General features: G+C 42.7%; 1 protein-coding gene across 2 annotated transcripts in view; it reads left to right on the top strand.

The window, feature by feature from the left end:
* The window catches only part of CTCF (CCCTC-binding factor), a 62,234-nt gene that overhangs the window by 22,871 nt on the left and 28,491 nt on the right, over positions 1-10,872 (top strand). The window contains exon 2 of one of the 2 annotated variants that reach the window (XM_023518906.1): positions 4,341-4,487. The exons of the other annotated variant lie outside the window; for it this stretch is intronic. The gene's annotated coding sequence lies outside the window, so the exon portion shown is untranslated. The remainder of the gene's footprint in view (positions 1-4,340; positions 4,488-10,872) is intronic. 2 annotated transcript variants of the gene reach the window in all.

Raw genomic sequence — 10,872 nt, 5'->3', positions numbered from 1 at the left:
ACAGCCTTCATGTCATTTTCTCAGTTATTGCTTTAAAACGTTCACATTCTACTCTTAGAAAGATTCACCTGTACCCCTATAAGGTAAACCTCAGAAGTGATCCCTCCAAACCCCCTCCCTCCACCCATTCCCCCCTCCCTTCTCCCTCCCCCCTCCCCAAGCCATCTTTTTCTTATAAAATTTACAGTTGTTGACTTGGCGCTTGTGGCTCAAGCAGCTAAGGCACTGGCCACATAAACCTGAGCTGGCAGGTTCGAATCCAGCCCAGGCCCGGCAAACAACAATGATGGCTGCAACTAAAAAATAGCCAGGCATTGTGGTGGGCGCCTGTAGTCCCAGCTACTTGGGAGGCAGAGGCAGGAGAATCACTTGAGCCCAGAAGTTGGAGGTTGCTGTGAGCTGTGATGCCACAGCACTCTACCCAGGGGTGCCAGCTTTTGAGGCTCTGTCTCAAAAAAAAAAAAAAAAATTTTTTTTTACAATTTTTTATGTGATAAAGGTATTAATCCATTGTCGTAAATGTTGCAAATACTTTTTTCTTGTTTAGTCATTTTCTTTTTAAGTTTTGTTTTTGTCATATGTAAGACTTTTTTTTTACTGTAAGGTGGTTACAAGTTCTGTCGTTTCCTCTGCTTTCTCCTGTTCTTTATGCTTCTAAGTATAAAACCTTCTTCATTCTTAGAAAGGTATTCATCTATATGTTTTTGAGGTTTCATGTTTATTTTTCTCTTTATTTCAGACTACAATGGAATATATTTTAGCTATGGATCAAAGATAACTCAATTTTTTTCCAAGTAGCTCCTCTTTTTTCTGATAACCTTTTCTAAAATAATCCTCTTTTCCCCCACTTATTTAAAATGGCAGCCTTGGATGGCGCCTGTGGTTCAAGGAGTAGGCTGTCAGCCCCATATACCAAAGGTGGCAGGTTCAAATCTGGCCCTGGCCAAATACTGGAAAAAAAGTAAATAAAAATAAAATAAAATGGCAGCTTTGGTTTTTGTTTTTTTTTTGAGACAGTGTAGTGGCATCTTATCTCACTGTAGCCTCAAGCTCCTGGGATCAACTAATCCTCTTATCTCACTCTCCTGACTATCTGGGATTATAGGCTAGTTTTTCTATTTTTAGTAGAAACAAGGTCTTGCTCTTGCTCAGGCTGATCTCAACTCCTGAGCTCCAGCACTTTGTCCCTAGCCTCATAGAGTGCTAACATTACAAATGTGAGCCACTGCTCTCACCTGTCCTAAAGTGGCGCCTTTTTATATGGTAGTATTTGGTTCTCTCTTCTATTTAAATTGGGTGCCCATGATACTGATAGTACCACGATATTAACTATTTTGGCTTTAAAATATGTTAATATTTGGAAATATAAGAGTCACGTTGTTTTTTTTTTTTTAGAAATTTTATTGCCACCTTCAATATCTTGTTTATTTTTCAGACAAATTTTATAAATTACTTTACATAAAGTAGAAACATCTTTATGGTATTTGGTATTTCCAATCACGGATATAGATACTTCAGTGAGGTTTTTTACGCCTTCTAGAAGCATTTTATAGTCTTCAGATAGATTCTGCAAATTTTGAGTTTATGTTGTTTTTTCTTTTTTTTTTTTAATTTTGCTTTCATTTTCTTTTCTTTCTTTTTTTTTTTTTATAGAGACAGAATCTCACTTTGTGACCTTCAGTAGAGTACTGTGGAATCATAGCTCACAGCAACCTCCACCAACCCCTGGATCCTTGGGTTTAAGTGATTCTCTAGCCTCAGCCTCCCAAGTAGCTGGGATTACAGGTGCCTACCAGAATGCCCAACAATTTTTGGTAGAGACGAGGTCTCACTCTGGCTCATGCTGGTCTCAAACCTCTGAGCTCAGGGCAATCCACCCGCCTCAGCCTCCCAGGGTGCTAGGATTACAGGTGTGAGCCACCACACCCGGCCTTCTTTTTCTTTTGATATATTTATTGTGGATTTTTTTTGTATCATTTTTTTGTTTGTTTATTTTTGAGACAGAGTCTCACTTTGTTGCCCTTGGTAGAATGTTGTGGTATATAGCTCACAGCAACCTCAAACTGTTGGGCTTAAGTGATTCTCTTCCTTCAGCCTCCCAAGTAGCTGGGACTACAGGCACTGGCCACAACACCCGGCTATGTTTTGGAGACAAGATCTTGCTCTGGCTTAGACTGGTCTCTAACTCATGGGCTCAGGCTGGTCTCAAACTCAGATAGTCCACCCGCCTTGGCCTCCTGGAGTGCTAGGATTACAGGCGTGAGCCACCACCCCAGCCTGTTTCTAAATATTTTTGTATGTTCTATACTATTAATTTATTTATTGAATATATATGTAGAGAAGGTTTCAAGCTTTTGAGTCTCACTTATGTCGCCCTGCATAGAGTGCTGTGGCGTCAGAGTCACAGCAACCTCCAATTTCTGGGCTTAAGTGATTCTTTTGCCTCACCCACCACAATGCCTGACTATTTTTTCTTTGTAGTTGTCGTTGTTTGGCAGACCGGCCTGGATATGAACCCTCCAGCTCCGGTTTAGGTGGCTGGCACTCTAGCTGCTGAGCTACAGGCGCCAAGCTGATTTCAAACTGTATAACCCATCTTGTTCAACAAAGAATTTGTAGAAATAGGCCAATGTGGTGGCTCATGCCTGTAATCCCAGTGCTTGGTTGAGGCTAGGAATTTGAGACCAGCCTGGGCAACATAGTGAAACCCCTGTCTCTACAAAAATTAATGAAATAACTAGTGGGTGATCCCTGTGGCTCAGTGAATAGGGTGCTAGCCTCATATACCAAAGGTGGCGGGTTCAAACCTGGCCCTGGCCAAACTGCAGCAATAACAACAAAACAGCCAGAGGGTGGCGCCTGTAGCTCAAAGGAGTAGGCCACCGGAGGTGGTGGGTTCAAAACCAGCCACAGCCAAAAACTGGGGGAAAAAAATAGCTGGCGTTGTGGCAAGCACTTGTGGTCCCAGCTACTCAGGAGGCTGAGGCAAGAGAATTGCCTAAGCCCAAGAGTCGGAGGTTGCTGTGAGCTGTGATGCCACGGCACTTTACCAAGGGCAAGAAAGTGAGACTCTGTCTCTAAAAAAAAAAGTGAAATAACTAGCTGAGTATAGTAGCTAGTTTTTTTTTTTTTTTTAAAAGGTAACATGATTCTGTTACATAGGTCTCATAATAACAGAACAAATTTCTTCATTCAAGAAAAGATTTCCCAAGCATTTAACTCCAGATGAAATTTCTCCCACGTATCCTTTAGTGTAAGCCAAGGCATAATGCCAAGACAAAGCTCAGTAAAAGCAATTCTGCAGGGGATAAGACCATGTGGCCCAAGTATACCCAGCTTACTGATGGACTGGCATAATTCTGGAATAAAGCCTAGAATAGAATGCAAATTCCACCAGGAGGTCAAGTCAGGTAAGGACAGAAAGAAAAATCTCCTTTGGATTTGCCAGTTAAGGGCCATTGCTGGCTTCAAAGCTCCATAGAGTAATGGGGGGCAGAGCCCAGACTGATGGAAGCAAGGAAAAGAGGTAGAGACAAGTGAGGAGTTGAGCATGGAGAGAGTAAAGATACATTAAATCATAAAATGAAGTGGGGAGTTTACATTAAAAACTTGATTTGGGCTCGGGACCTGTGGCTCAAGTGGCTAAGGTGCCAGCCACATACACCTAAGGTGGTGGGTTCGAATCCAGCCCGGGCCCCCAAACAACAATGAAGGCTGCAACCAAAAAAAAAAAATAGCCAGGCATTGTGGCGGGCGCCTGTGGTCCCAGCTACTTGGGAGGCGGAGGCAGGAGACTCGCTTGAGCCCAGGAGTTGGAGGTTACTGTGAGCTGTGATGCCACGGGACTCTACCCAGGGGGACGGCTTGAGGCTCTGTCTGAAAAAAAAAAAAACAACTTGATTTGAACAACATAGACCTGGCAGAGATGATACTGAGACTAAGAGAAGGAAGTCAGCAGATCCAGCAGGCTCCCTAGGATGCAGGCCAGGCTGGTGGCATAGTGCTCAGGGTAGCCTTGAAGTCCCTGCTGGAGGCTGACCCCCTGCATCCTCCCACCTGACCAATCAGGGCAAGGAAGTGCTTGGGTGCCTTTTTTGTCCCTTTCTTCTTTTCTCACCCCTACTTGCTTAGGTCTCCCTGCCTCAGTCTAAAGAAACTTCCTCCTGCTCCATCCTCTCCCCAGAAGTTGGTTGAATGGTAATTGTTTTTTTCTAAGCTTCACTGTTTTGCCAAGATGATAGAGAAATACAGTAAACATCTGGTCTAAAGAGTTCTATTTCACAGTGATACTGCAGTCCAGATTGGGGACTAGAGTCCAGGTTTCTTTATTTCTTATCCAGTGCCATTAAGTTGGAGGTGACAACCAAAGATCCAGATGAAGAGAGTTGCTTTAAGCAGTGAAACTTTGGGATTGTCGATGTGGACTGGAAAGGCCCCTCTGAAGAGACAATTGAAATGAAAAGGCTAGAGGCAACGCCTGTGGCTCAGTGAGTAAGGCACTAGCCCCATATACTGAGGGTGGCGGATTCAAACCCAGCCCGGCCAGACTGCAACAAAAAATAGCTGGGTGTTGTGGTGGGTGCCTGTAGTACCAGCTACTTGGAAGGCTGAGGCAAGAGAATCACTTAAGCCCAGGAGCTGGAGGTTGCTGTTGTGAGCTGTGATGCCACAGCACTCTACCAGGGGTGACAAAGTGGGACTATCTCTCCAAAAAAAAGAAAGAAAGAAAGAAATGAAAAGGCTAATGCAGGGAGTGGCTAAAGAGAAAGGAACAGAGCCTCAGTATGCTCAGAGGGACTGATAGAGGAGCACTCAAAGAGCAAGGAAGAGACCCTGCAGGAGTGGCAGGAACCAAGGAAGAAAAGAGGCCTATGAAGGAGGAATATGAGTTTTTAATCCCCTCAGATGTCAGAGAAACTGAGGTTATAGGAAAGGCTTTTGGACTGGCTGGTGCCATGAGATAAAAAAGGTTGAAAATACTGCTATAGATGAAAAACTGAGAAAAATAACATCAGAGTGTTAGGTAATGAGGTATAGGAATTATCTTTTATCCTTCATTGCTTCATTTTTCGGATTTCTACAAATAAATTGATATACTTTCATAATCTGGAGGGTAAAAAATTGTGTCCTGGAAATAAATGTAAATGACTTTTGAATGATGTGTAAATCTAGTGCTTTGATCCACATAAAGGAGATTTGGCAAAACTTAGAAGGTATGCCTGACTGAAGCAAGGAGAGCTAGAGAATATGAAGAATGACCGATTGTGTGTTTAGAGCTCAGAGGAACTGAGTATTTGAAAGCGGCAATCCAGTAGAGAATGGGAGGAGATGGATTGGAGCTGCTAGTAAGAGGAGAGGCAACTAGGAGCACAGTCCCGAGGGATTAGGGAAAGTGACCTGGTTTAGTCTATTCCCTTAGTTATTGATTGAAAAGAGAGACTCTGAAGTTAGGTAAAAGGGTCTGTTGCATGCCAACAACTTAATTCCTTGGCAGCACAGTTGGTTTCCATTTGTACTCCTTTATACCAGTTCTTATTCTACCTGGTTTATAATAATTCTTTGACCTCTTTTAGGTTGAACTTGGTTATTTACAAGCAGTTCCTAACATTTTAAGTTTATTTATAAATTCACAGCAGAGATAAGATGGATTTTTTTCCTATGTTCTTCAAATAATGTACTATAAAATCTCAAAGAACTCAGAGATTAAATGTTTTTCCTCCACCAAGTTTATTATTGAGGATATTTAAATAGTCTGAGGTTTTGTAGTGATTCTCTGACAGGGCCCACCACATTAGCATTCACAACATGTGAATTGTTTTGTTCTTTGATTTTTTTTTATTTATTTTTGTTTTTTGAGGGAGAATCTCACTTTGTCACCCTCTGTAGATTGCTGTATCATTGTAGCTCACAGCAACCTCAGACTCTTGGGCTCAAGCGATTCTCTTGCCTCAGCCTCTCAACTAGGTGGGACTGTAGGTGTCTGCCTTAACACCTGGCTATTTTTAGAGGTGGGGGTCTCGCTCTAGCCCGGGTTGGTCTGGAACTCGAGAGCTCAGACAATCCGATCCACCTACCTCAGTCTCCCAGAGTTCTAGGATTACAGATGTAAGCCACTGTGTCTGGCCTGTTCTGTTCTTGGATAACTTTTCTGAGAATGTCATTATAAATGGGGGCTTTTTCCTGCTCCTAACTTCACACATTTGGATTATCATCTTCTTTGCTGGGATACTTATTTTGAGACTTTCATGGCCTGGAAAACTTCTCTCAAGACAAAAGTAGGGGCTTGGTGCCTGTATCTCAATGGTTAGGGCACTGGCCACGCACACTGGGGCTGGTGGGTTCAAATCTGGCCCAGGCCTGCTAAAACCACAATGACAACAACAACAAAAAATAGCCTGTAGTCCTAGCTACTTTGGTAGGCTGAGGCAAGAGAATCACGTAAGCCCGAGAGTTTGAGGTTGCTGTGAGCTGTGACATGGCACTCTACCAAAGGGCAATATAGTAGACATAGTGAGACTGTTTCAAAAAAAAAAAAAAAAATTTTTTTTTTTAAGTAGATGAATAATAACAATATGTTATATTGTGAAATGTGGTTCTGTGGGTCACGGGTGGGACCTGAATTGCTGTGTTTTTAACAAGCTATAGACTTTTTATTTTTTTGAGACAGAGTCTTAATCTGTCAGCCTGGCTCCTAGGCCAGATTCTATAGTGTCATAGCTCACAGCATCCTCACTGTCCTGGGCTCAAGCTATCCTCTTGCCTCAGCCTCCTATACATAGCTGGCTACTACAGGTGCCTGGCTACTTTTTCTGTTTGGGGGTATTTCGGGTTTTTTGTTTGTTTTTTTGTTTTCCTAGAGAAAGGGTCTCACTCTTGCTTAGGTTAGACAAGCTCCAGACTTATACCAATGCTGCTGGTCTTCAAACTTACACATTGAGTGGTAAAGGTGTAAAGCTGTGCTCTCCAGTATAGTACCCCCTTAGCCTTGCGTTGCTGTTGAGAAATTAGAGGTATGACTGGTATGAATGGAGGTGTGCTATAATTGTAAAATATATACCAGAGTTCAAAGACCTAATGTGAAAAATAATATAAAATATCTCAGGCCAGGTGCAGTGGTTCACACCTGTAATCCTACCACTTTGGGAGACTGAGGCAAGAGGATCTCTTGAGCCCAAGAGCTTGAGGTTGCTGTGAGCTGTGATGCTGTGGCACTCTACCCAGGGTGACACAGAGAGACTCTTATCTTGGAAAAAAAAAATTCTAGCATATTACTCAATGATATTTTTAATTTATTGGTAAATTTTAAAATACTCTACAAATGCCCATTGAAATCCCTGCCCATCTTCTGTGGTAACATTTTGTTTCATTTGTCCCCACTCATAGAAAGAGCAGCTAGTTGAGAGGCCTTTGAATTAAATGTTGTAGAATTTTTCTCTTGGCTGAGACAAGGAAGGTATGGCAGAATGAGCCAGACTGATAACCCAGCAACCTCCGAAGTTTCCCATTAGCCTTATTTTTGTTCTGTGAAGGTGGTAGGATTTGCTGAATCTGTCCAGAAGTGTAGGTTGCTTCAAGTCTGGCTTTTGCCTTCAAAGAGCTTTCATACCCAGAAAAACAGATCATTTTGAGAAAATTTTAAGTACAAATTGTGTGGTTATTTTATTAGCAAACACGATTCAGAGCAAAGCGATGGCCGTGGAACCTCAGAAGGCTTTGTTGTGCTAAGGACCTGAGAGGAGCAGGTAGAACTTAAAAGTGCAGAGCAAAAAGAGGGAGGTGGAAGTGGGAACTGTGTTCATGTGAAAAGACAGCTTGACTGAAGGGGAAAGTGTGCTAGAGAGCCGCAAGACCTAAGTCTAGATAGGTTACCATGAAGTCAGATACTGAGAGGCCTTGAAAACCAGAAGGGTAAATGCATCGTGCTTTTTTATTTTTTATTATTTATTTATTTATTTATTTTGAGACAGTCTCACTTGTCATGTTACCTTTGGTAGAGTGCTGTGGCATAGCTCACAGCAACCTCCCATCTCTTGGGCTCAAGCGATTCTCTTGCCTGAGCCTCCCAAGTAGCTGGGACTACAGGCAGCCGCCACAATGCCTGGCTATTTTTAGAGACAGGATCTCACTCTTGCTCAGGCTAGTCTTGAAATTGTGAATTGAGGGCAATCCATCCGCCTCAGGTAATCCTACCATTCCCAGAGTGCTAAAATTACAGGCATGAGCCACTGCACCCATCCGCATCATGCATTTTTTTATAAAAATAGAAACACGCTTTTTGAGGAAATCAGGCCTTATTCTTTGTGAAGTGAGTGAATCTTACCCTTCCTGCCCAGAAAGCATAAATGGCTTTCCATAGAGAACTACATGAGGTATAGTCTTCATATTTTGTCATTCAGGACGATCCAAACTGTGGCCACAACCAACACATCTTTACCTTATCTTACCACTCTTGCAGTGCCTATGGCTCAAGGAGTAGGGCACCGGTCCCATATACTGGAGGTGGCAGGTTCCAACCCACCCCTGGCCAAAAACTACAAAGACAAAACAAACAACAAACAAAACACACTCTCTTCTGTGCTGTGCAGTAAGCCAGTTCTTACTCTTTCTCATAACTAATTTTAGTGTGCATTTATTCTGCCAAAGACCCAAACAAACCCTTCCCCTGCAAAATATATGCCACTCCTGCAAGACTCCGCCTTTGAATGTCCTGTCCATGTTTCAGGGTTCCATTCAGATAACACATTTATGAACCATTTTACTACCACAACTGATTATCTTCCTCCAAACCTACCTAGTTTTACTTTGAACCACTGTACTACCTATTTTGTCCCTTATGATAGGCAATAGCTTCTAGAATGCAGGAGCAGGCCTTGCGCATCTCTTCTAGTCTTTTACTACCCTTGCAGGTGGTCCTGGCTTAAGGGCTTTCCCTGACTGCTAGTATGGATACAGTGTTAAGATGCCTGGACAGAGAATTGGAGAAAAGTAGCTCTAAATGGAAGTAGCAAAAGGCTTTGTTTATGATTAGTCCAAGAATATAAGAACACTTTAAATTTTATTTTATTTTTTCATTTTTTGGCCAGGGCTGGGTTTGAACCTGCCACCTCCAGCATATGGGGCCAGTGCCCTACCCCTTTGAGCCATAGTCGCCACCCTAAATTTTATTTTTTTTTTTGAGACAGAGTCCTACTCCCTTTCCCTGGGTAGAGTACAGTGGCATTGTAGCACACAGCAATGGGCTTTAACAATCTTCTTGCTCGGCTTGGCACCTGTGGCTCATGCAGCTAAGGTGCCAGCCACATACACCTAAGCTGGCAGGTTTGAATCCAGCCTGGGCCCAGCAAACAACAGTGATGGCTGCAACCAAAAAATAACTGGGCATTGTGGCGGGCGCCTGTAATCCCAGCTACTTGGGAGGCAGAGGCAGGAGAATCACTTGAGCCCAGGAGTTAGAGGTTGCTCTGAGCTATGATGCCACAGCACTCTACCCAGGGTGACATCTTTAGGCTCTGTCTCAAAAAAAAAAATAAAAAATCAATCCTCTTGCTTCAGCCTCTGGAGTAGCTCGGACTACAGGCACCTGCCACAATGCCTGGCTAATTTATTTTTCTATTTTTAGTAGAGATGGGCTCTTGCTCTTACTCAGGCTGTCCTTGAACTCCTGAGCTCAGGGGATCTACTACCGCCTCAGCCTCCCAAAGTGCTAGATTACAGGCTTGAGCCACCCTGCCCAACCTTTAATTTTGAACTGTTAGATTATTGCTTTGAATTAGATGATTTTGGAGACTTATTTTACTATTAGGTATTTAGTTACTCATCAAGATCTAATAGTGGATTTTTTGTTGTTGTTTTGAGGGAGACTCCTTTTGTTGCCCTTGGTAGAATACTTGGCATCATAGCTCACAGCAAACTCAGACTCTTGGGCTCAAGCAATTCTCTTGCCTCAGCCTCCCAAATATCTGGGACTACAGGCTCCTGCCACAACATCCAGCTATTTTTAGACAGGGGATCTGGCTCCAGCTCAGGGTGGTCTCAAACTCGTCGGTTCAAGGAATCCACTTGCCTCAGACTCCCAGAATGCTAGGATTATAGGCTTGAGCCACCATGCCTGGCCAAATTTGAGTGGATTTTTTAAGGCAAGGTCTTGCTGTGTTTCCAGGCTAGAGTGCAGTGGTGCATCATAGGTCACTGTAGCTTGGAAATTCTAGGCTCAAGCAATCCTCCCACCTCACCTACGTGGCTAGAACAGGCATGCCAGCCTGTCCGGTTGATTTTTTTTTTTTTTTCTTCAACCTAGGCAACATAGCGAGACAGGCTCACTGTGTTGTCTCAGTTCGTCTCCAACTCCTGGCAAGTGATCCTCCACCCTTGGCTTCCCAAAGCACTGGTATTATAGGCATGAGCCACTGTTCTCAGCCTCAAAGTATTTATTGAGTGTTTACCAACTTGGGCCCAGGGCTAACGAGTAAAAACTATTTGTTAAACATGGTCCTTGTACTCAGGGAACTCAGAATCTTGTAGGGAGAGAGATGAATTTCAAATTGATTGTATGACACAGAGTCTAGATATAAGATCTGATTCTGACTCCAAAAAGCAGGGTAAAAAAAACATTGAGGGGGATAGGAATTGTTGCTCAATGGGTAAAAAGTTTCAGTTATGTAAGATGAATAAGTCCTAGAGATCTACTATACAATATGGTACACTTAGTTAATAATATGGTATACAGGTAATTTTTTGGTATATCAGTTTTACCTTAAAATATATATATTTTTAATTAAATGATAGCTGTGTACATTAATGCAATCATGGGGTACAGTGTGGTGTTTTCATATACAATTTGAAATATTTTCATCTAACTGGTTAACATAGCCT

Source organism: Otolemur garnettii, unplaced genomic scaffold (genome assembly GCF_000181295.1).
Source record: "Otolemur garnettii isolate 467f Iridium unplaced genomic scaffold, OtoGar3 scaffold00151, whole genome shotgun sequence".
Classification (NCBI taxonomy): Eukaryota; Metazoa; Chordata; class Mammalia; order Primates; family Galagidae; genus Otolemur; species Otolemur garnettii.
Note: the sequence above shows the minus strand (reverse complement) of the source record. Positions and strands in the feature narration are given on the sequence as shown.